General features: G+C 39.2%; 1 protein-coding gene across 1 annotated transcript in view; it reads left to right on the top strand.

The window, feature by feature from the left end:
* TAFA1 (TAFA chemokine like family member 1) overlaps nucleotides 1-26,305 on the top strand; it is a 608,302-nt gene that overhangs the window by 260,492 nt on the left and 321,505 nt on the right. The gene's annotated exons all lie outside the window — the stretch shown is intronic.

Raw genomic sequence — 26,305 nt, 5'->3', positions numbered from 1 at the left:
TCTTCACAGTGGTTAGGTCAGTGGTTGGGCTTGCAGAATAATACTTAGGTTTTTCATAAAACTGCCTATTTATTTATTTATTTATTTATTTGTTTGTTTTGTGACAGAGACAGAGACAGTCAAGGAGGGATGGACAGGGACAGACAGACAGGAAAGGAGAGAGATGAGAAGTATCTATTCTTTTTTGTGGCACCTTAGTTGTTCATTGATTGCTTTATTATATGTGCCTTGGCCAGGGACTACAGCAGAGTGAGTGACCCCTTGCTCGATCTAGCGACCTTGGGCTCAAGCTGGTGAGCCTTGCTCAAATCAGATGAGCCCCTCTCAAACTGGCGACCTCGAGGTTTCAACTCTGGGTCCTCCTCATCCCAGTCCGATGCTCTATCCACTGCACCACCACCTGATCAGGCAAAAATTTCCCATTTTATATAAAAGGTTTTTCTGTTAGATCCTATTGGAAAGAGTGAAAAATCAGTAATGTCTGTTTTTTACAGATTTAAATAGAAGAAAAAAGAATACACTAGTTGGTATTTTTCCTCCTACCCTCACACGGCACAATTATCTTCTGGGGATAGTTTTGGACAAAAATATGATTTATTTTATTTTGTGATTTTATTCTTAAGGTTCTCTGGAATGTAATGGAAGAAACTATGTTGCAAAGTCAATTCTTTCATGGCTTTTAAGAAATTTTTTTCAGCTTACAAATCAATTGGTGCAAATAAAAATAGTACTTTAGAGTGAAACAGAACACAACCCTAAACTCCAATAGTTACAACCAGAACATCTAATGTATTTTTGTTCCTTTTTATTCAATTTGTACATAATAGAACTTCTTCCAGATACATGTTGATTTTTAACAAAAGTCATGTAGCTAATGATGACCTTTTTACTTATCAAGCCTCTAATTCCTTTTAAGAATCTTGATAGGCTGTTTCCCTAGACACTGCCCTGTAGTAATGACTTCTTTGTGATTAACATGTCACAGCCCAATTTACCTATATTTGTAATGTGCTACTTTCCATTTCATGGAGGATTGCTTAGATGTCACATATTAAATCAAAGTGAACAAGAGGGTCACCTAGTGCTATATGTTTCTTGGTGGGAATTGGCAAAGGATTTTTTTTTCTTTAGTTCTACTTTCCTTCATAAACATTTAATACTTGGGCCCTTTTTGCAAATAGAATATCTTACAGATAGAGGAAAAATTAGATGAATTGCTTTGCTTCCTCTACTGATTATTGCTGAATGACCTTGAGCAGCCTCCTCCTCTAAACCTGCTTTACTTCATTCGGAGGGTTAGGATTTATTGTTTTCCTGTTTTGTGAACTGTATAGCTGGTCTTTTGGAAGCAAGTGTAAATATGTGGTTATTTTATGAGAACCTCACAAGGGCTCATCTAGGGAAGATGGCAAGACAAAGGCATGGATTTAAAGAACCTGACACAGAATACTGTCCAGTAATGGAAGCTCTCTAAGAAGTGGGAACCTGTGTGCTTTATTCTCTGCTCTATCTCTAGAGTCAACAACTGTGTCTGGTGCTCTCCATTGCTCTTTGGCTCCATTTCTGTACCTTGATGTGGAGTTTATAAGATAATGAAATTAGCCTACTGTGCCTTGGGACCTCACACTCCTTCCTAAGGCAATGCTCCCAAACCCCAGGCACCTGTTGCCTTCACAGTACACAGATAAACCTCCCAAGTGTTGCCAACCTTCTTGAGGAAACAAAATTGAATCAAGAAAAAAAGTTTTGGATAATCTTGGTTAACTTGTTTTCCTTCTATTCATATCAATGTTCTTTCTGTAGAATGAACTAATAATGCTAAACCTAGCTGATCTGTATGAAATGTGACTATACGATGGAAGACTTTCCAAGCGATAGGGCACTGTCCCCGTGTCAGGAGGACTGTTCTTCTGCATAGCAGTGAAGTGGTACCAAACCTTGGTTTCTGCTCAGATTGACTGGTTCACATCTCAGCTAGGAGTAAGGTCTTTGAAAACGGGCAAAGCCTTATTTTTCCCATATGTCAAATGGGGGTAAGTTTGGGTAACTCTGAGGATTCAGAAGGATAATAAAGATTAGAACATGAAATTAGGCTGCATGAGTTCAAATTCTGGCCCTGCTGATTCTGAGCTTTCTGTTGCCTCCATCTCTCTATCAGTTAAACGCCACATGATAAGGATTCCTACCTCATCATGGGTTTGCTGTAAGAATGAAATGAAATTACAGAAAATGATTACCTAAATGCCAGGCATATATTAAATTTTAATAAATATGAATTATTATTTTATCATTGTTAAAACCTCCAACTACCCTATGTACCTCTTACCTGGTCCTCTCTCCTTCCTCCCTTTCCCTTCCCTGGATCTTGAAAGATACGTGTGGTTAGAAACAAAGAAAATTCTGCTGTGTATAATCTTGAAAAAAGTCCACTTGGAATACTCCCTCAGATACTAACTAAATCTCTCTTTTATAAGCAGCCTGGAAAGAGGCACTTTATTTTTGCTAGGAATTCTCTAATTTCTTTTCTTCCTGCTTTAAAGATAAAAACAAAAACAGACATATGCAGGAATTACTTTTTTGTGTTAGAATGTCACCAGTTCTAACACTTGTCCTAGATCCAGATCTGTCAACTCCAGCCGACCTCCTCAAATAGAATGGATTTAGAGCCTGGTCTATTTCCTGGTGATTTTTGCTTGAAGCCACTGGAAATTTCTCATGCTACAGATTCTGATAGTCATCTTGGGCTCTGAGTTCTATAGAGGTTTGCACTGAGCCCAAATCAAATAGCCGGGTTATTTTTTCGTGTGTGTGTGTTGGGGAGGGGGGGTATCTGTTCTTGTTAAGAAATGCAGTATAACTTTGGAAAAATGACAAATTCTCAGGCTACGATTTATACCCTTTATAAACTGAAGATAACTTGAATGTCAAACCACTATTGGCTAAAGGGTAGAATTAAGGGTCACCCCCATCTAAAGTACTTGGTTGCAAAACTATTGGGGAAAAAATATATATCTAATTTTAAGATCCTTTTAAGACATGGACATTGATACCAGGATGAATGTAAACTTTTAGAACATAACTTTTTTTTAAATTAAGTAAGAAGCAGAGAGGCAGAGAAACAGACTCCTGCATGCACCCTGACCAGGACCCACCCATCAAGACCATTACCAGTTGATGCTCTGCCCATCTGGGGCATTGCTCCATTGCCCGGCACTAGATATTTCAGCACCTGAGACGAGGCCATAAAGCCAACCTCAGTGCCAGCCAATTTGCTCCAACTATTAAAGCCATGGCTTTAATGAGAGAGAGAGAGAAGGGGAGGGGGGAGGTGGAGAAGCAGATGGTGTCTTCTCCTGTGTGCCCTGACCAGGAATCAAATCTGGGACTTCCATACTCCAGGCTGACGCTTTAACGCTGAGCCAACTGGCCAGGGCCAGAACATAACTGACTTTCTGACCTTCTTTTTTTTTTTTTTTTTAATAATTTTATTTTTAATGGGCAACATCAATAAATCAGGATACATATATTCAAAGATAACAACTCCAGGTTATCTTGTTGTTCACTTATGTTGCATACCCATTACCCAAAGTCAGATTGTCCTCTGTCACCTTCTATCTAGTTCTCTTTGTGTCCCTCCCCCTCCCCCTTTCCCTCTCCCTCTCCCCCCTCCCCCCGTAACCACCACACTCTTATCAATGTCTCTTATTTCACTTTTACGTCCCATCTACATATGGAATAATGCAGTTCCTGTTTTTTTCTGATTTACTTATTGCACTTTGTATAATGTTATCAAGATCCCACCATTTTGCTGTAAATGTTCCGATGTCATCATTTCTTATGGCTGAGTAGTATTCCATAGTGTATATGTGCCACATCTTCTTTATCCAGTCATCTATTGACGGGCTTTTTGGTTGTTTCCATGTCCCGGCCACTGTGAACAATGCTGCAATGAACTTGGGGCTGCATGTGTCTTTACGTAACAATGTTTCTGAGTTTTGGGGGTATATACCCAGTAGAGGGATTGCTGGGTCATAAGGTAATTCTATTTTCAGTTTTTTGAGGAACCATCATACTTTCATCCATAATGGTTGTACTACTTTACATTCCCACCAACAGTGAATGAGGGTTCCTTTTCTCCACAGCCTCTCCAACATTTGCTATTACCTGTCTTGTTAATAATAGCTAATCTAACAGGTGTGAGGTAGTATCTCATTGCAGTTTTGATTTGCATTTCTCTAATAACTAAAGAAGATGAGCATCTTTTCATATATCTGTTGGCCATTTGTATTTCTTCCTGGGAGAAGTGTCTGTTCATGTCCTCTTCCCATTTTTTTACTGGATTGTTTGTTTTTTTGTTGTTGAGTTTTATGAGTTCTTTGTATATTTTGATTATTAGGCCCTTATCTGAGCTCTTTGAAAATATCATTTCCCATTTAGTTGACTGTCTGTTTATTTTGTTATCAGTTTCTCTTGCTGAGCAAAAACTTCTTAGTGTGATGTAGTCCCATTCATTAATTTTTGCCTTCACTTCTCTTGCCATTGGAGTCAAATTCATAAAATGCTCTTTAAAACCCAGGTCCATGAGTTTAGTACCTATGTCTTCTTCTATGTACTTTATTGTTTCAGGTCTTATGTTTAGATCTTTGATCCATTTTGAGTTAATTTTAGTACAGGGGGACAGGCTGTAGTCCAGTTTCATTCTTTTGCATGTGGCTTTCCAATTTTCCCAGCACCATTTACTGAAGAGGCTTTCTTTTCTAAATTGTGTGTTCTTGGTCCCTTTATCAAAAATTTTTGACTATATATATGTGGTTTTATTTCTGGACTTTCTATTCTGTTCCATTGGTCTGAGTGTCTATTTTTCTGCCAATACCATGCTGTTTTGATTGTCGTGGCCCTATAATAGAGTTTGAAGTCAGGTATTGTAATGCCCCCAGCTTCATTCTTTTTCTTTAGGATTGCTTTGGCTATTTGGGTTTTTTTTTATAGTTCCATATAAATCTGATGATTTTTTGCTCCATTTCTTTAAAAAATGTCATTAGAATTTTGATGGGAATTGCATTAAATTTGTATATTGCTTTGGATAATATGGCCATCTTGATTATATTTATTCTTCCTAAACAAGAACAAGGTATATTCTTTCATCTCATTATATCTTTTTCAATTTCCCTTAACAATGATTTATAGTTTTCATTATATAAGTCCTTTACAATCTTTGTTATGTTTATTCCTAGGTATTTTATTTTTTTTGTTGCGATCAGGAAGGGGATTGTTCTTTTGAGTTCATTCTCAAATGTTTCATTGTTGGCATATAGAAAGGCTATAGACTTCTGTATGTTAATTTTGTATCCTGCGACCTTACTGTATTGGCTTATTGTTTCTAGTAGTCTTTTTGTGGATTCTTTGGGGTTTTCGATGTATAGGATCATATCATCTGCAAAAAGTGATACCTTTACTACTTCTTTTCCGATATGGATGCCTTTTATTTCTTTGTCTTGTCTGATTGCTCTGGCTAGAACCTCTAGTACCACATTAAATAAGAGTGGAGAGAGTGGACAACCCTGTCTTGTTCCTGATTTAAGGGGGAAAGCCTTCAGTTTAGTGCCATTAATATGATGTTAGCTGATGGTTTATCATATATGGCCTTTATCATGTTGAGATATTTTCCTTCTATACCCATTTTGTTGAGAGTCTTAAACATAAAATTGTGTTGTATTTTATCGAAAGCCTTTTCTGCGTCTATTGATAAGATCATGTGGTTTTTGTTCTTTGTTTTGTTGATATGGTGTATTACGTTAACCATTTTATGTATGTTGAAAGATCCTTGAGATTCTGGGATGAATCCCACTTGATCATGATGTAATATCTTTTTAATATGGTTTTGTGTTCGATTTGCTAGTATTTTGTTTAGTATTTTAGCATCTGTATTCATTAGAGATATTGGTCTGTAGTTTTCTTTTTTTGTGCAGTCCTTTCCTGGTTTTGGTATGAGGGTTATGTTGGCCTCATAAAATGTGTTTGGAAGTATTGCTTCTTCTTCAATTTTTTGGAAGACTTTGAGTAGAATAGGAACCAAGTCTTTGAATGTTTGATAAAATTCGCTGGTATAGCCATCAGGGCCTGGACTTTTATTTTTGGGGAGGTTTTTAATGTTTTTTTCTATTTCTTCTCTACTGATAGGCCTGTTTAGGCTTTCTGCTTCTTCTTGACTCAGTCTAGGAAGGTTGTATTGTTCTAGGAATTTATCCACTTCTTCTAGGTTGTTGAATTTAGTGGCATAAAGTTTTTCATTGTATTCTACAATAATTCTTTGTATATCTACGGTGTCTGTGGTGATTTCTCCTCTTTCATTTTGGATTTTGTTTACTTGAGTTCTTTCTCTTTTTTCCTTGGTAAGTCTTGCCAAGGGTTTGTCAATTTTGTTGATCTTTTCAAAGAACCAGCTCCTTGTTCTATTAATTTTTTCTATAGTTTTTCTGTTCTCTATTTCATTTATTTCTGCTCTGATTTTTATTATCTCCTTTCTTCGGCTGGTTTTGGGTTGTCTTTGTTCTTCTTTTTCTAGTTCCTTAAGGTGTGAAGTTAAGTGGTTCACTTGGGCTCTCTCTTGTTTGTTCATATAGGCCTGAAGTGATATGAACTTCCCTCATGTCACTGCTTTTGCTGCATCCCATAGATTCTGATATGTCGTATTGTAATTTTCATTAGTCTGTATATATATTTTTATCTCTGCGCTTATGTCTTCTTTGACCCATTCATTTTTTTAAAAGTATGTTGTTTAGTTTCCACATTTTTGTGGGATTTTTTTCCTCTTTTTTTGCAGTTGAATTCTAGTTTCAAGGCTTTATGATCAGAAAATATGCTTGGTACAACTTCGATTTTTCTGAATTTGCTGATGTTGTTTTTGTGGCCCAACATATGGTCAATTCTTGAGAATGATCCATGTACACTGGAGAAAAATGTATACTCAGTCACTTTGGGATGAAATGTCCTGTAGATGTCTATCATATCCAGGTGCTCTAGTGTTTTGTTTAAGGCCACTATATCTTTGTTGATTCTCTGTTTGGATGACCGATCTAGAGCCGTCAGCGGTGTATTGAGGTCTCCAAGTATGATTGTATTTTTGTCAGTTTTTGTTTAAGGTCAATAAGTAGCTGTCTTATATATTTTGGTGCTCCTTGGTTGGTGCATATATATTAAGAATTGTTATGTCTTCTTGATTCAGTGTCCCCTTAGCCATTATGAAATGGCCATTTTTGTCTCTGAGTACTTTTGCTGTCTTGTAGTCAGCATTATCAGATATGAGTATTGCTATGCCTGCTTTTTTTTTTTTTGGATGTTATTTGCTTGGAGTCTTTGTTTTCCAGCTTTCACTTTGAATCCGTTTTTATCCTTGTTACTTAGATGAGTTTCTTGTAGGCAGCATACAGTTGAATTTTCTTTTTTAATCTATTCTGATACTCTGCGTCTTTTTATTGGTGAGTTTAATCCGTTTACATTTAGTGTAATTATTGACATTTGTGAGTTCCCTATTGCCATTTTATAGATTCCTTTCTGTTAGCTTTGTGTCTTGTTTGATCCTTCTCTTTCGTTTTGCTATCCTTTGTTTTTATTTGGTTGTATTCCATACATCTTTCCTCTGTTGGTATCTTTTTTATCTCATGTGCTTCTGTGGTGGTTTTTTCAATGGTGGTTACCTTTAAGTAATGAAAAGGGTTCCTACCCTGTTTATTGTAGTGCACTATTTTGTGTGTACTTTTGCACTCCATCGTCCTTTGCTACTGTTCATCTCCATTCTCTCCCCCCTTTCTTTTTGTTGTTGTCACAGTTTAAATTTGGTTTTATTGTGTTCTTCTTGGAGCTTTTACTTGTGACTTTGTTTTTTTTTTTGTTCTTTGTATCTGATTGCAGAACCCCCTTTAGTAATTCCTGGAGTGGGGGTTTTCTGATGATAAATTCCCTCATCTTTTCTGTATCTGTGAATGTTTTTATTTCTCCTTCATATTTAAAGAATAGCTTTAATGGGTATAGATTTCGTGGCTGAAAGTTCCTCTCTTTCAGGACTTTAAATATTGGGGTCCACTCTCTTCTAGCTTGTAGAGTTTCTGCTGAGAAATCTGATGATAATCTAATGGGCCTTCCTTTATATGTTGTATTCTTCTTTTCCCTGGCTGCCTTGAAAATTTTTTCTTTGCCATTGGTTTGTGCCAATTTCATTATGATATGCCTTGGAGTAGGTTTGTTGGGGTTAAGAAAAATAGGAGTTCTGTTTGCTTTTTGAATTTGAGGCTTTAGTTTTTTCCACAGGCTTGGGAAGTTCTCATCTATTATTTGTTTGAGTATGTTCTCCATTCCATTTTCTCTCTCTTCTTCCTCTGATATACCTATTATTCTTATGTTATTCTTTTTGATAGAGTCAGATAATTCTTGTAGGGTTATCTCATTTTTTAAAATTTTTGAGTCTCTTTCTTCTTCTCTCTGTTGTGCCTCAAGTTGCTTATCTTCTATTTCACTAATCCTCTCTTCTATCTGGCCTCTTCTATTAGCTAAGCTTGTTTCCTCATTTTTCAGCTCGTGAATTGAGTTTTTCATCTCTGTTTGATTCGTTTTTATACTTTCAATTTCCTTGGAAATATATTCTTTGTGTTGGCTAAGTTGTTTTCTGAGCTCCCTAAATTGCCTTTCTGTGTTTTCTTGTATACCTCAGAGGATTTTTAGGATTTCTATCTTAAATTCTCTGTCATTTAGCTCCAAGGTTTCCAATATATTAAATTTTTTCTCCATAGATTTTTCCTCATCTAGCTGTGTTACCTCTCTTTCTTTTGTATCCATGATATTTGATTTTCTCTTCCTTAATGGTATCTGAGGGTGGTTTTGTTGATAATATTAATGAGATTTAATAAAAAATAAAAAGTTAAAAAAATAAATCGAAAAGAGTTGTTTTTTTAAAAAAAAATTAATAATGCAATAAAGAAAAATAAAGTAAAAATTTAAAAAAAGGAAGTTATTCCCCTTCTTCTTTTTTTCTCTCCTCTCCTCTCCCCTCTTTCTTGAGAAAATCTTGTGGTGAACTGTGAATTATATTGTACTAAATAGAACAAACAATGCCTGTAATGGAGGGCCTGAATTGGGGAAAAGTAATAAAGGGTCAAAAAAAAAAGAAAGAAAAAAAAGGGCGTATGGACCCACAAAAAGCAAATAATAAAAAAATTGCGTCAAGAATAAAATGATTTGCTTTTAGTTGTTGGTTGACTAAGAGTTATGATGAGAGGAATAAGAGGGAAACAGGAAAATGGGGGGACAAATTAAAAAATTACTATTGTATTTAGTGGAACAAGAACTACATAAAATGGAGAGCCAGGAATGGGAGCACTGCTAGTGTGTTAAAAAGGTGAAGTAAAAAAAACCCAGAATGCCACAAACATAAGTTTGAATCCCAGATAAGATATGGTTTATTATTGATGTTTGAATGAGAGGAGACGTAAAGGAGAAAGGAAGAAACTAATATAGAGGAAGAAAAGAAAGAGAGAGAGAAAAAAAAGAGGGAACCACTAAAAGAAGAAAAAAGAAAAAAGAGGAGAGAGAGAAAGAGAGAGAGTTAAGGGTTTTGGAGTGCAACCCTCATAGAGAGAAAGGAAGAGGAAAGAAAAGATAATGGGAGATGTAGTACTTATGTGTAGTGTAGTTCAAAGAGAGGAGAGAGTAAGACCGGCGGAAAGTTAAATGACCAAATTGGAGGAGGAATAAAAAATATCAAGAATGAAGATAAGAGAAACAAATGAACAAATATAATAAAATGGGATAGGCTATAAAGTCTGTGTATTATTCTTGATTTTGAGAGGTTATCTTCTTGCTTTTTCTTTTCTCTCCCTCTTCCTGGTCGGTGACTCTGTACCTCGGGTTCTGCCCCTTTGGCATGCTCAGGTAGAGGTTTGCAATTGATAAGTCTCTATGGCAATGTTGTGTATTGTGCTTCAGTCTCGTTGGGAAACAGGGAAACAGTTGAGGCTCATTAGCATTTATAGGCTCCGCCAGTGAGAGAGTCTCTGTTCCTGGAGCATTTCTTCTAGTCTTTCCTTCCTCAATTAGTAGCCTGATAATCCAGCTACGGGGTTGCTGCTGCCTCTGCCTGGATATAAGAGGCTCAAAGAGCTGGCAACTCCCCACACTATTCCCACTCAGGACAGGGCTCTGGGGAAGGCTCAGTCAGTCAGAGCTGCTAGCATAATAAGACGGGGCTTCCGCCCACTCAAAGACCTCTGGCTCTGCCAGTCTGTGGGATAACACGGTTGCGCACTGCCGAGGCACTTGGAGGAATCTCTCGCCCACTATCTGCAAGCGCAGATCAGGATATCAGGCCAGCAGTCTCACACTCTGAGTGAAACCCCTGCCTGCATGGAAAAGTTCCAACATTGGAATTGGCTCTCGCTCCATTCCCGGGCGTGGCTTTTTTAAGGTGCTGGGGCGGCCCAAGATTCCACTTTTTGGCCCACACAAAGGCCCCTGACTCTGCCCCTCTGTGGGATAACACAGGCGGGCACTGCCGAGGCACTTGGAGGAAACTCTCGCCCACTATCTGCATGCGCAGACCAGGATATCAGGTCAGCAGTCTCACCTGAGTGAAACCCCCACCCGCACGGAAAAGTTCCGGTGTTGGAATTGGCTCTCGCTCCGTCCCCGTGTGCGGCTTTTCCAGGATGCTGGGGCGGCCCGGAGATTTCGCTTTCAGCCCACACAGAGGCCTCTGACTCTGCCCCTCTGTGGGATAACACAGGTGCCCATTCCTGAGGTGCTGGGAGGAATCTATCATTCACTCTCCGTGCGCGCCAACCAGGATATCAGGCCAGCCACCTCACCCTCTGAGTGAATCCCTCTCCCGCACGGAAAAGTTCCAGCATTGAAATTACTTCTTACTCCCTCTCCATGTGTGGCTTTCCCAGGGTGCTGGGGCGGCCCGGAGATTCTGCTTTCAGCTCACACAAAGGCCTCTGACTCTGCCTCTCTGTGGGACAACACGGGCACACACTCTCGGGGCTTTGGAAGGAATCTCTCGCCCACTATCTGCACACGCTGACCAGGAGATCAGGGAAAATGGCTGCCCCACTTGTCTTTCTTTGTCTGGGTTTGGCGCGAGTGTTAGCTTGTATTGCCCAGGTTGCCACAGGAAGAGTTTTTCCTCGGCCTGGATCTTTGTGCCACAGCCTGGTTCGGCCGTTTGTGCTGCGGTCTGGATCTATTCATCCCCTTTGCCCGCCTCAGTTCTATATTCTCAGTTCCCAGTGAAAGCCGCCCTGTTTAGGTTAATGAGGAAGGCGGAGCATTTCTTACTCCCTATTTCCTTCGGGGTTTGATTATATATTTAGTCAATTTTTCGCTCGACCATACCTTTGTGTGTATTGCAAAACATCTGGAGGCTCCAAGGATAGGTTTTTCTGTTTCTGGTTGAAGATCTTGTTGAGTTTTGGGGGAGATTTATCGGTATTGCTTCCTACCATGCCATTACTCTGATGTCATCCCCATAACTGACTTTCAATGCACACTTATTAAAAAGAAAAGCTAAAATTATTGTAAATTACTAAACATATTCATTATAATAATTTCTAATAAACGTATCTGTACAATCTGATGGTAGGGCTACTTATTTTCTAAATCTGAGAAATTCCCAGTTCGGTTAATACAAAACCCTGAAAGGACCCACTAAGTGGAAACACTTGATAAAGCTAAATAATTTAGATCATTAGCGGGTAAAAGATTTCAATTTGCCTTAAGCTTGATGTTTCTAGAAATAAAATTAAATTATTGAGAAAAGATTAAGGATGAGATAAATCACTTGGGGAAAAAAAAAGTTTATCAAATGATTGAATCCAGACATCAAAGTAACCATCTTATTGAAGTTGGTGTGACTAAATCAGAAGAAAACCCACATGCAAGCCTTCCAAAACTCAATCTGAATAGGCTTAAGCACCAAAAGAAATGTAGTAACTCAAGTGGCTAAAATAACCCAGAACTAAAACCAGATCCAGAAACTCAGTCATGTCATCGGGACTTGATCTCTCCCTGTCCCTGACTGTGGTTTTCACTACTGAGCAGAACCTTCCTATCAAGTCAGGATATTTTGGGAGTTCCAGACTCAACCCCACTAGTTCTGCAATTCTACTTGAGAGCACAGGTCTTTACCCAGTTGTATCAATCAGTAACAGTTCTGAGACTAAGTCTCAATTACTTGGTTTGGATCAAATGACCATCCCTGAGAAAATCGCAGCTGCTGGGGCTTGAAATTGCAGTTGTCCCTGTGTAACAGTAGAGGAGGTTCTCAGAGGAAATAGTGGTTTTATCAACTGAAATGGGGAAATAATTGCTGAGATGACAGAACCACTCGGTGTCCTCCACCACCCCTCTTCCAAAGCTGGACTTGACAGGCACAAGTGAGGAGAACATAGGACAATGAGTGTGTGGCCCATTGCCACAGCCTCCATCACAGCCGCCTGGCCCATGCGGGTTCACATTGGATTCGGACAGATGGTAATGAAACAACAGAGCCATGAACTGGTGAGCCATCATCTTTAATTCTAGCTTGCACCTGGCGGGCAAGTGAAAACACACACTGGCCTCCAAAACCCACTCACATGCAGTGCTCACAAAGCTACTGACTTATCCGAGTTTCCTAGAATCAAAGGGTTCTAGCTCACCAGCCTTATTCACCTCTGTTCCCCATCTCCTTCCTTCTCCCTGCACAAACTCTGCACTAACTGACTTTTCCTTCAACACTCCACCATTTTGGCTGCCTCTCCTGGCCTCCTCCACGTGGCCTTTCTCTGCTCTCCTCTCTCCTCTAATATTAATCTCAGGAATCTAGAGAGAGCAAGCTCCCGTTATGCCCCCATTTTATAGTGTTGAAATCAAAACCTTTAATCCAATATACAAAACAGGGAAGTCTCTAATACAAAGTCACTAATCTAAGGCATGGTGGGATTGCACCACCCCACATCAAAAAGGGTGGGAAAGGCTTAGTCCTAAAACCAAGCCCCAGGCTACAAGGATCCTGCCTGCCCCCAACACACATTAATATCACCTGGGCAACACACGTGGGCAGCACCATCTTTAACAAAGTGAACATAATATGTTTCATCTGTCCAACAATGAGCAAGAAGAACCAAAAGGAAGAGAAAACTGAAAAGGGAAAGCCCTCCTGGCATCCCTTGCATCCGATCAGATTTAAAGGAGCAGAATAACTGGAGGCTGCCTGGACGTGGCACCTGACTGGGAGGTCTGTTTGGTGCTTAGTGAGTCCCCTCCAGCGTGGAACGTGGATCACCCACTCCAGGGTGGTCTTCAATACTAGGCATGCACAGGTCTCCATCGCATATCCTCCAAACACTTCCTTTTCCCAAAAGACTAGTTCTGTGTCCAAAACACTGACAGATTCAGTTATAAGATATCTTGCACACTTTAAAATTCCCACCTATTATCTCTTTTCAGGCAACCAGCCTCTAAGGCAAAATGAAAATTGCTTGAGTAGGGATTGAGATAGAAATTTTGAGAAGAAAAGGAATTTTCTAGCAAAATCAGGCAAACCCAAATGATCTATTTTCATTCTTTCTAGTAATTTCCTTCTTCCCTGGAGCCTGACCCTGCAGGCCAAGGATCTATCAAGTCAAGTACTATTTATAAAGGGCATAATTACATAAAAATAAGAAAAGGAACTTATTTGTCTTATTACAGTAATGTGATGGTGATTTTTGAAAGAACTACAACACACATAATAGGAAATGGCATTTACTTTCTTTCAACTTCTCACTGCTTTCAATTTAATACCATACAATTCCATGATCTCCAATTTATCATCAAAGCAGCAACAAGTGGCAGTTTACAGATTATCTTTAAGTAAGAAAACAAAGCAAATTATTTATTTATAACACACCATCATGACCAATCAACTTCTTGCGGGATAACATTCAGATGTCTCCCCGAGAATTCAGGTAACAGACCACTGAGAGTGTGTGTGGTGACAGTGGCTACACAGTTAACTGCCCAGAAGCCTGTTCACAATCTCCGATTCCAAACTCCAAGCCTCATCTCCAGTTCTCTGCTCCCATTTTATTATTTCCTAACATTTTCAGCTACATTTTTATGAAATGTTTGCTATTGCTTTGTGCTAAATGCTTCACACATATAATCTGCATTCCACTTCTCTCTCAGACATTGTATTATTCCCTTCTTTTGGCATTTTTAGTCTATTCATTTATACCCTTCAGCGAATATTCATTGAATGCCCACTCAAGTCCACAGAGTATTCTAGGTGCTGTGGATAGAGCAATGAAGAAAACGAAGGCTTGAATTCTGGTGGGGGAGAAAGACAAGAAGTGAAAGGAAAAGCAGGGGTGGCGAGGAAGGCCCCAGGGAGGTGATATTTGAGCAGAGACCTAAATAAAGTCATGGTGAGAGCTCGGGGATAATGTTGCAGGCATAGGAACCAGTATAAGCAAAGGTTCTGAAGAAGAAACAATTTTGGGAAAAGCAGAGCATGTTCTCTGTGAATAGAGTATGCTGAGAGGGTAGGAGGGACATGAGCTAGACTAGGTGGACAGGGATTTATAGGCCAGGTAAATACTCTGGATTTTTTTCTGAGGATGATAGGAAACCACATATGAGTGATATCAGGGCAGTGACATGATTCATCTGCTAGGAAATTGAAACTGAAGAAATGTTAAATAACTCACTGATAGAACACATTTGGGAAGCCATCACCAGGAAAGTAGTCTGTGCAATTTCAAAGCCTTACTATTTGTAATCACGGCATAGCTTTTCAGTTACTCACTAGATAATTTCATGTAGTATACAGTATATGCTCTCTTATTCATTTTATTAACAATAGCCCTTGAAGCTAACTTCTTCTATTGAGATCCCCTCATTTAAAATCTTAGCTGGCGTTATTTCTCATCTTATTCCTTGATCTGACTTTTCCCTAATCCCCTCTTTCTGTCATAGATCCAATTAATTATCCCTTATAAAGTTCATGGATTGCATTTCTTCTTTTCCATTGGTCTAATTACTATTGAAGCTTTGAGCTGTGCATACTCCATCTTGTCCAGATTTCTAAATTTGTAATAATCAGATACTAGCCTACCTTTTCAATCTCAGTCCTTCTTATCTTTCCATTTCTCAAGTTGGTCAACTGTAGGCTATATTATGACCATATATTCTTTTAAAAATACACATAAATTAGACAATTGGATTATTTTTGTAGGAAATTAGATCTGAGAATACCAGCTCCATGTTCCCAGAAGGCTGGAGGAAGCTTGGTCCTGGTAGGCAGACACATATTTTGGCAATAGTTACAATAGTGGCCACTAAGGGATTAAAACTGCTGAAAATGAGCAGTCCTAGCTCTACTACTTACTAACCTTATAATGCTGACCAGTTACTTAATATCTGTAAAGTGTAGAAAATAATAATTGTCTCACATCCCTGAGGTGATGATTAAATGAACTAACACATACAAAATCATTTAGAGCAATGGCTGGACATTGAAAGCACTTAATAAACATTAAATTAACTTTTGAGGTTGCCATTTATAACTTGTGTTCTGTGTCATTTAAATGGCTATACTTGTCAAATCATTGTATCTTTTATCCCATCTCCCTGCTCTTGTGTGCCTTAATCCTCCTTCCAAAATAGACTGTTTGGTCTTCTGTGATCACTGAATCCTATCCATTTCTTAAGATCTACTTCAAGCCTTGCCCTTTTAGGAAGCCTTAGCTGGCCACTCTGGCTGAACATCATTTCTTACTGCTCTCCGTTCTTCTACCTCTGATTTTACTTATCTACTCCTCTGCATTGCTATTTAACTTGCTTCAGCTGCTGTTTTCTCTAAGATTGGAGCATCCTCATGGAGAAGCATGGTAGGTGATGATTGGGTCATGTTTCAGCTTTGTGGCAGAAAGCTGGCACAAATGCTATATGGTACATCTTTTTTTTTTCCTGAAATCACATGAGAGAAATTTTATTATGACACTTTTTTGGGGCAACGATATCAAGTTAGAAGGTCAGTTTTCTGTCTAGTCAGTTATCAATAACAAGTTATAGTGTTGAAACAGTTTTTTCACCCCTTCTAGTGTAAGTTGACATGGATTGAAGATCATTACTGTATGGCACTAGGTCCATAATGAAGTTCATTTTCATGTAGCAATGGTGATATGACTTAGTTCTTCCTACCTTATAGAAGCTAGAAACTTATTTGGCAACTTTTTAAAAATTACCACAGAGCTCTGAAAGTTTATATAGGAAACTATATTTCTATACTTATATCTATATCTATATTTATATCTATATCTAATCTATATCTATATATCTATATACTGTATATAAATGAATGTGGTTCATATTAGGCCTAGGTTTTCAACATGGATAAAAAATATGAAAATTCAACATATATTAGATTGTGCGATGGAGATGATGAAAATAGTTATAGAAGGCCCTGACCGGTTGGCTCAATGGTAGAGCATCAACCTGGCGTGTGGATGTCCTGGGTTCAATTCCCAGTCAGGGCACACAGAAGAAGTGACCATTCTCTTCTCCACCCCCTCCCTTCCCTTTCTCTCTCTTTCTTTCCCTCTCCCCCTTCCACAACCATGGTTAGATTGGTTAGAGCTCTTCAGCACAGATGCTGAAGATGGCTCTGTGGAGCTTCTACCTCAGGTGCTAAAAATAGCTCAGTTGCAAACATGGCTCCAGATAGGTAGAGTGTCAGCCCCAGAGGGCTCTTGCTGGGTGGATGCCAGCTGGGGCACATGCAGGAGTCTCAGTATCTTCCCTCCTCTCACCTGGAAAAGAAAAAGAAGAAGGAAAAGAAAAGGACAGAAAATAGTTACAGGAAAGAATGAAATAGGAAAGAATGAAAATCAATTACATCAAGATTGAGCCATCTAAGATGATTGTTAGTGGAGATGAAAAGTTCAAAGTATACTTTTTAATTAAGGTAAGTTAGTGCTTATCTAAAATTCAGTCAAATTTCAGAAGAATTTTTTAAACCTAGAATATACACCATGTGCATAAATTTCTTAACTAAAACACTTTCCCACATGCCATCATGGTGAGGAGCAGGGCTATAATTACTGAGGCCGCTCTTTGAATACTATGCTAAAATCCATCCATATAAGAACCAAAGAGGTCCTATGATAGACAGTTATCACCTCTGTGGAAGAAAGCTAAAGGTATGTAGGAATATTATAAATAAACCTAGATTCTATCAGTGGGTCTACCACAACTAAGTCCCAGTTTTTTGAAAGTGACCTTCTGGAATGTTCATGTCTGATCCAATTCTACCAAGGCTCATGGTGTCATTGAGGTAGAAGGGAGTAATGAGATTTTTTTGATGGATCAGAGAATGCCAAATTAATCCTGCTTGCAGCAAGCTAAACCCACAATGCTAGTCTACGTAGTGCAATAAATAGAAGTATTCATTTGATTCTCTCATTTAAACTAGCTCTAACTGCTATGATATATACTATTTATCAAAGCCTGAAAATATTTTCCAAATACTAGTTCTAATATCAAGATAGATGGCTACTCTGACTACATTGAAATTGGGGTACTATAACAATCCATTTAAATGTAGAATAAAATATAATAATTTTTATCTCACTCGGTCTTAGATGACCTCTGGCAGAAGTTCATAGTGCCCAGTTGCTAACGAGTTTCCACATTTTCTAAATATGCTTCCTCAATCTCACATGTCTTCCTTTAGCTGATGGAAAAATGCCAGAGTTTCTCTCAAACCCTAACTCCCTAAGCAGTGAAATATGTCATACTTGTTCAGAGCAGGTAGATTGACTGGGAGTTACCTAACATGTTTTACCTCACTTATCCCATTTGTAAAGTGGGGTGATAGCTGTACCTACCTCCTCTATAAAGTCACATTACTGTCTCTGTGAGAGAATAATATTTGTTAGGATAATGAACAGCATGCTCTGTTAAAAGACTCAGGTATCTATCCTAAGAGAAAAAAACATCATTGAAAGCATTGTATTTGTAAAACTGTTTTTTAATTTTAATGTACATAGTCTTGTATTTAGTTCAATGTACATGCCCTTAAAATTGTGAAGAATGTTATTTGGAGACTGGAACAGAAGGATGGCAAATTCGCCTGTAGGATGATAAGCCTGGAGAGGTAGTTATAATATAAATCAAGTTAGGTGGAAGGAGAGGAGGATTAGAAACTTGATGTGTTTTTCTGTGTATTGAGTGGGTACATCCCCTTCTTCCTCTCCCGACCTCCCACCTCTTTCTAGAATCTGTATAATGGATGCAGTAGACAGAGCTCCTGAATCTCTTTCCTCCTCCAGCCTGTTTTCACACTGAAGTTCACCTGGTTTTCATAATGATGGCTCACCATCACTGCCTTGTTTAGCATCACTCCTTGGTTGGATGTTGGATAAATAGAAAGCGTCAGGCCTCCCTCTCTAGCTTCGTCTCCCATCTCCCCTCACTCAAAAGGTTTGACTCTGCCGCCCTAATCCTGGTCCTCAAGTCCATGAAGTCTATCGAGCCCAGGGCACATGCCAGCTGTTATTTGTGGGACGTATTCTGTCCACACTTCCTCTCACTTTGACTCACCTCTCAGGTGGCAGCTAAATATAACTTGCTTAGAGAGCACTTCTTTGAAGCCTGCCACCCTACCCCAGAGTTTAAATTAATTTCATCTCATCATTAATCTAATTTTCTGACATAGCACACTGACCTCTTGCTTTGAATAACTTATTTCAGTTTGCAGTGTGCTATGTCTTTTGGTGTGTTTGTTTAACATCTGAGTGTTTGTTAACCGAGTAGACAGGTAACTTCTTAAGAGCTGATACTGTGGGGGGGGGGTTGTTTTTTTGTTTTGTTTTTTGTTTTTTGTATTTTTCTGAAGTTGAAAACGGGGAGGCAGTCAGACAGCCTCCTGCATGCGCCCAACTGGGATCCACCTGGCACGCCCACCAGGGGGCGATGCTCTGCCCATCGGAGGTGTGGCTCTGCTGCAATCAGAGCCATTCTAGAGCCTGAGGCAGAGGCCACGGAACCATCCTCAGCACCCGGGCAAACTTTGCTCCAATGGAGCCTTGGCTGTCGGAGGGGAAGAGAGAGACAGAGAGAAAAGAGAGGGGGAGGGGTGGAGAAGCAGATGGGTGCTTCTCCTGTGTGCCCTGGCCGGGAATCGAACCTGGGACTTTTGCACACCAGGCCAACGCTCTACCACTGAGCCAACCGGCCAGGGCCTGATACTGTGTTTTTTTATCCTGATTCCCAGGATAACACCTCAGACATGGTTGGGGCTTAATAAATAGTTGTTGAATCAGTGAATGCAGGGACAAATGAATACTTACTGTGTGCCAGGCATTGAGCTAAGTGCACAATACTCATGATTTTATTTCATCCTCACTATAACCTTTTGAGTTAACTACAATTAGAATCCCCTAATGCAGAAATGATTTATATTCACACAATGGAAAAAAAGGGACTATTAGATCTCTCTGAAAGTGATGACCCTTTCCTTACAGTACGGGCTGAATGTAGAGATTTGATTCCAAATAATAGAGTATAGAAATAGAAAAATGGTGAAAACAGTAACTTTACAGCAGGTAAACCTGGAAGACGTTGCCTTAGCCAGGTGGTTAATATAACCAATGATAAAATGTTGATGATCATGCACCCTATGATATGATGTGATGAGAAAGGCAACTCATTTTTAAGATACTCTTCCTCAAACTCAAAATGCCAGCCTAACCATGGGCAAACATCAGAAAAAGCCAATTTAGAAACATTGTACAAAATGCCTCTTTCAAACTCCCCATATTATAAAAAACAAGGACAAACACAATGTGAATTGCTATATATTTGGAAATCACTTAAGCATATTCCAATCATTTGAGTAAAACCCTCTGGCTGGTATCACACCCATTTCTAAGGTGAATGAGCTATTCTATGTATTTAATAAGTGTGTATATGTGTGTATGTGTGTGTGTGTGTGTGTGTGCGCACGCGCGCATGGTCATGCACATTAAATATGGGAGTAAAATCTAATATAGTAAGAGACAAAATACAGGTAGTTATTATCTAAATGTTTCCCCTCCCCCATCTTCTGAACTTTTAGCTCTTTGCTAACTATAACGTATTTGCCCAACCACCTTGTTCTGACAGACACTCAGGAGTGCCACTCATCCTCTTTGTCACAAAGCCTTGGAGTCTCCATCTCATGTCTAGTTCTTTACAGAAATATATCACCTTTATTTCCTTTTTGTTCTTAAATAATGAATGTTTTTCCTTTCCACAATTCATTTTTTCTTCTTGGAACAATACCTGGTTCTACTAGGAATCATCTCTGTCACCTTCTCAGTGATATGTTCTCATCACCCAGGCCTGGCCAGTCAGAGGTTGATTGTTCCATTCCTGGACCATCAGTAAAGGGTATTTAAAAGAGCCCTCTATAATATCTTTGCAACTTTCTATAAATATAAAATTATTTCAACCTAAAAAAATTAATAGCTAAATTGGTTCAGAAACTAGATTAGCCTTTAGTTAGTATACACTGATTATTATAGCTGCCATGATTTTAGTTGCGATTACTTGTTGGTTCCAATTGGTCTGGGCTCATGCATGGCATGCTGTTTACTATTTTGAATATAATAAGTATGCTAGGCTGTCTCTGTCTCTTTAAAAAAAAAACTATAACCAACTTTCTGTTTACTCTAAAGTATTTAAATATTTCCTTAAATATTTTTAAAATATCTTTTAAATACTTTTTCCAGAAGAATAAGAAACTATCATGGTACCATAGCCATTCTGTTTAACTGAGTAGTGTCATGGTGAATCTAAGTGTTCGGGAATATTTCAAATCAAAACTTCAGATAATGCCACAGCCACAGCACAAGGAAAATGAGCTGTTTATCGTGTGGCTATAGAGTCACACAACAGTTACATAGACCCATTCCTCAATTGGAAGCCTTCTAGTTTACTTGGGGCATTCTCTGTTAGGATATTTTCAAAGATATCTTAGTACCTTGTCATTCAAAATGCATTCCAGAGAGCTTTTTAGAAATTAAGACTCTTGGGCCCTACCCCACACTCACGGAGTTTATTAATATGTATGAGGATCTAATATATAACATGGTAGATAACAGTATATCATATAATTGTCAATATGTGAGGTGATTGGTGTGTTAATTAACTCCATGGGAAAATTCTTTCACAATGTATAGTAGTATGAAATCACCATGTTGACTATTTTATATATCTTACAATTCCATGTTAGTTTACCATAAAAAAACTGAAAAAGAGATGTTAAGATTTTATTAATAAATATTAAGATCTGCTATAGTAACAAGTCTTTCCCTATAAAATTAGCATGTTTATATGAAAATGTACACAAAAAATGGAGCGTTTTGATGTAAGATTGAAGTTAGAATTTCATATGCTTCTTTGTCAGCAACACAGAAAACAAATTCAATTTAGTATAATTTCCATAACCCTAATTTTTATTTTCACTTCATAATGGCTCTGTTTAACTTGAAAGCTCTTATTAAAAGATTCACATCAAAACCTCTTTCTAAGGCTCTGGTCACTTAGATCTCAGTGTCCCATTTAATTTTCTCTGCCGGTATTAAAGTGGTGATTTCATTTTCTTTGTCTTAATCATTTCTTGCTAGCTATCTAATCATGCTCTCACCATTCTTGCTGTGTATTCCAAAGTGACCTGGCCTGCTGCTTTCAACATCAAGCTAATCTGAAAGGTCCTTTTATGTGAAGATGCTTCCCCATCATCAAGGGCAACTTTTGTTGATTAAAACTGATTTAGCTTCCTGGCCTGGTATCCTACCAAAACCCTCTCACTTAACTACTGGCAAGGTTTGGCCAGGGCATCTTGAAGTTCCCAGTGGGAATTTCTATGAATTCCAAAGTGTCAGGAAGATGTCTTCATCTGTCCCTCCAGGGAGAGGAACTTTTCTGGGCATAGCAGCAGTGTGAAGCCTGAACTAGCTGGGTTCTCTTCAGGCCCGAGAAAGATCACATGACCGGAAAAACCTGTGTGTGTGTGTGTGTGTGTGTGTGTGTGTGTGTGTGTGTGTGTGTGTGTGTGTCTGCAGCCAGTGTGATGAACCTGCCAGGTCTGAGAAGCAACAGGCTCCTCCTTTCCCGGGATTTTCACAAACCCCCTTAAAGGATTTATATCTGGAAGTAAAATTTCTGAATATTAAGAAGAAAAAAATTACCCAGTCAGTGAAAGGTTAAAGTCTTGAGTTTCTAAATTGAATGGTGCTGTTAGGTTAGGCTTCCCGGACACAGTAAGTTCTTACTTTTTTTGCATGGGCCTGACTGCTGCACTTTAGGACATAAACATTTCCTTTGTAAAGAAAAGAAAGTGTCTATGATAAAGAAAGCTTTAAAAACAAGTGGCCAGTGTTGGGGCTGAATTGAGATAGAGGTGGAATGTCATCTTTTTCATGTAGTGCAGTCTAACTGACAGCCAGGAGGGTCATTTCAACTTTTACATCCTGAGACAACGGTGTCCCTGCAGTCAGTGGAAAGTGAAGTTTCGTTTTTGGCTTAAAAGAATGAGATTGAGATTAAAATAAAACTCTTTAATTGAAGAGATCTCTATCACATATGTTGTAAAGTTGAAGATTTAATTAGTAAAACTACTGTTTTTACCTAAAAGAGATGTGACAGGTTGACCTAAGCCAATCTCTGCCTCCTTTCACTGTGGTCATTAATGATACTGACATTGGGCGTGTATTTTTATGTTTTACAAAGATCTTGCACAAACAGAAACTCATTTGACGTTTACATCTCTCTGGTGTACCCAGTATTGTCTTGTTATTCTCCCCTTACCAAGACTGGTTTCAGGTTTGAAAATCTGCATTTCTATAATGTAAAGTTGCCAACCATTAGATGTGTCCTGGGAGCAGGGCGCATTCCAGGAGACACACAATGAGGGGTCCACACAGAGCCTGTGGGGGCTCCGTTCCCAGAGGCTTGGGGTCGGGCGGGGTGGGGAGGAACGCCGGAAGCTGGCTGCTTTGCCCAGTGGTTTCTCTCTTCTGCAGCCTTCTCTTTAGGGGTGCTGCCCATATCCCAGGGATCAGTGTGTGGTTTTATTTGGTTTGTTACCATAATTTGAAGTTATAACTAGTCCTCCCTGACTGGTCTTTAATGAGGCACATCTACTCTTGGGCTCAGTCAAGCAAAAGAGGCTCCTGTGGATTAATATCCTCAAGTTTCTCCCATGAATGTTGTCAAAAGTGCAGGGGCCTTTGGGTGCCAATAAAAACAGATTTCTCAGTGATAGACTTCCAGCATGCAAATGATTCTCCTTCCCTGGGAATACATTAACAAGAGAAAGCTGAGTTTCTCCTCACAATAATCCAAGTTTATTCCCACCCCTTAGTGCAAATTTAGCGACTCAGACTTACTGGACACATGCGAATACACTAAGCATTTAACATGTATGATTTTATTCAAATAATATAGTTCTGGACGGAAGCCAAGGTGGGTATATTATCATCATTTCAAATGAGGAAACCTATCTCTAAAAGCTCAAGTAACTCTCAGAATTACACAAAAAGTCAGGTGTTAGCCACCATTTGAAGTGCAGCTGTGGAATCTAGAAGCCCATGAACACAGTTGTCACAGGAATTCCCTCACTCTACCGGGGCAAGCTGTCAATCCCCACAGATTTAAATGAATCTGTGCAGCACCTTTGTGAGGACTTTCCTTTATGAAAGAATAATTGATTACATTAAGATTTCTGCATTCACTCGTGGAAATTTTGTTCTACCCTGCACAGGTTTAAATAGTGGTTTTTTTTTAAATTTTATTAAATAAGGGGTGGGGTGGAGTGATCCAAGCCTATATTATTCTGTGTATGTGGCTTTCCAATTCTGCCTTTTCTTTCCATCTGAGTGCTTTTTCTGTGACTCCTCTTTTTATCTGCAACAGAAAGACAGCTAGCATGTGATAAATCTCTGCTAGGCAATTGTCAGGTGTTATTAAGGTTGCTAGATGCTGCTATGAATATAAACAGGTGACGATAACTTTGTTCTGAGGATTTTCATGCTCATGAACTCATTAGAAGGACTGTAGTTACTTGCTGTTGGCAGACCAGACAATGCGCTTTACTTGTTCTTTGTGCTGAAGTTTTCCAACTCTGTTAGGAGGTGTTGGGAGGTGAGGCCTTTTTTCAGAATCTTCTATTGTTCTCTTTTCTAGCACCAGCTCCAAATATAATGTGCTAAAGTATTTGACTGCTATTATGGGTCCTTCTTATTCTAAGAAGATGCCCAAAATTTTGGCTCCTAAGATAACATTCTAAAAAAATCAGCCAGGTCAGGATACAAGAAAATAAAAGAGAGAAACAGCACCATTTCAGTTTCCACAAAGAAATATATTTTAAGGTGTTGCCTAAACTTTGACATTTCGAGGTTTAGCAGATCCAAACCAGAGATCGAAAATGCTTGGAGCCCGTGACTTAACGCACTGTGGGTACTGAGAAGGGGGAAGGGCGGGCAGTCAGCTAAATATTAGAATTCTTGAGATATTTTCTTTCTGTGCTACCTGCCCTCTCTTTGGTGGGCATTATCATCGTCCCCCCAACCCCCACTGGGAGAAAATATGGCAAAGGAAGTGAAAGGTGAAAGGGATAGGAAGGAAAAGAATGCATGAATAGTGGGGAGAGACCAGACACCCTGACACCAGGAGAAGAGGTCAGACCAAGACCTTTGGTTTTCTTCCAGAAACCTAAAAATATCCACCTCTTGACTGACTGACATTTCCACTCTGTTCTCCTTACCGGTGTGCTGTCCCAGCTGCTCATGCTGCTTAATTCACACACTCCCTGCACTTTCCTGATGTTGAAAGGAAACCAGTCAGCTGGATAATCATGATAATTAAAAAAGATGTAAACTTTCAGAGTAGCTGACACTGACTCATTACACTAAGCTGTCTTGCCTGACTGAACTAACATTAATTCCAATACCCATTATATCAGCATGTAAGAGTTTTCAGCTAATGCGGGTATTTCTTCCTCCCTTCTCTTCCTTATAGCCCACTCTTCCCTCCCGCCCTCCCTTTCTCTTTTCCTTCTTCTACATCTACAATGTGCTCCCATTGATGCGGAAGCTGTTGTCCAAGGACCGTTTTCAGAGCTGGTTCCACATCTGTCTATCCCAAAATTGAATGTCCATCTGCATCACTTGGGGGCTTACCGAATGCAGATTCTGATTCAGTGAGTCCAGGGTGAAGCCTGGGATTCTGTTTTCCTATTAATGTTCCAGGAGACAATGGTGATGCTGACCCAAGGACAACACTTTGACAAGTCTCAAGACAATAATCCACCCATTTCTAGTACTGTTAGTCATAATTGATTTTAACAAAACCGAAAGCACTGCTGGAACCTGTTGCCTAGATTTTCATTTGGTGAAATAATCCCCGTGCCAACCCTGCGAAGGCGGTGCCCCTTGCCCCACTGCTGAAAGGCGGCTGCAGGAAGCCCCTCCCTTCTGTTGTGAGGCAGGATGGAAGCGGCTAAGACCTCGAGATGCAGGCAGAAGTGGATTTGAATCTCTGCTCCATCACTTTCTTACTTAATCTCTCTAAACCCCTGTTTATGAGGAGGATAAAAGTAGTAATTGCCTAATGGAGTTGTAGAAGGGCCTCAGTGAAGGGTTAGCAAGAATCAGAATACAATTAAAAGTTTAGAAAAGTAAACTGTTAATATACTGAAGTGATTCTTGTCGCGTTTGGCATCTTTGTGTTCAGTAAGAAGATAAGAAAACATTCCAAAATTTGTACATCTCCTATACTTGGAATTAAAATTTATTCACTGCTATCTAATGTGGACCAAAATTTAGATAATTTTCTTTTTTCTTCTTCTTCTTCTTTTTCCAAGTGAGAGGAAGGGAGATAGAGAGATAGACTCCTGCATGAGCTCCTATCAGGATCCACCCAGCAACCCCCATCTGGGGCCATGTTTGCAACTGAGCTTTTTTTAGCATCTGAGGCAGAGGCTCCACAGAGCCATTCTCAATGCCCAGGACCAATGTAGTTGAATCAGTCCAGCCTTGGCTGTGGGAAGGGAAGAGAGATAGATAAAGAAGTGGGAGAGGTAGAGAAGTAGATGGTGACTTCTCCTGTGTGTCCTGACCGAGAATTGAACACAAGACATCCACACACTGGGTCGATGCTCTACCACTGAGACAACTTTTGGTCAGGGCCAAAAGTTAGATGATTTTTAATGTATTCACAAGTCAAGTCCCTTGATGTTTCTCTGTAG

This window comes from Saccopteryx bilineata, chromosome 10, assembly GCF_036850765.1.
Source record: "Saccopteryx bilineata isolate mSacBil1 chromosome 10, mSacBil1_pri_phased_curated, whole genome shotgun sequence".
Taxonomy (NCBI): domain Eukaryota; kingdom Metazoa; phylum Chordata; class Mammalia; order Chiroptera; family Emballonuridae; genus Saccopteryx; species Saccopteryx bilineata.
Note: the sequence above shows the minus strand (reverse complement) of the source record. Positions and strands in the feature narration are given on the sequence as shown.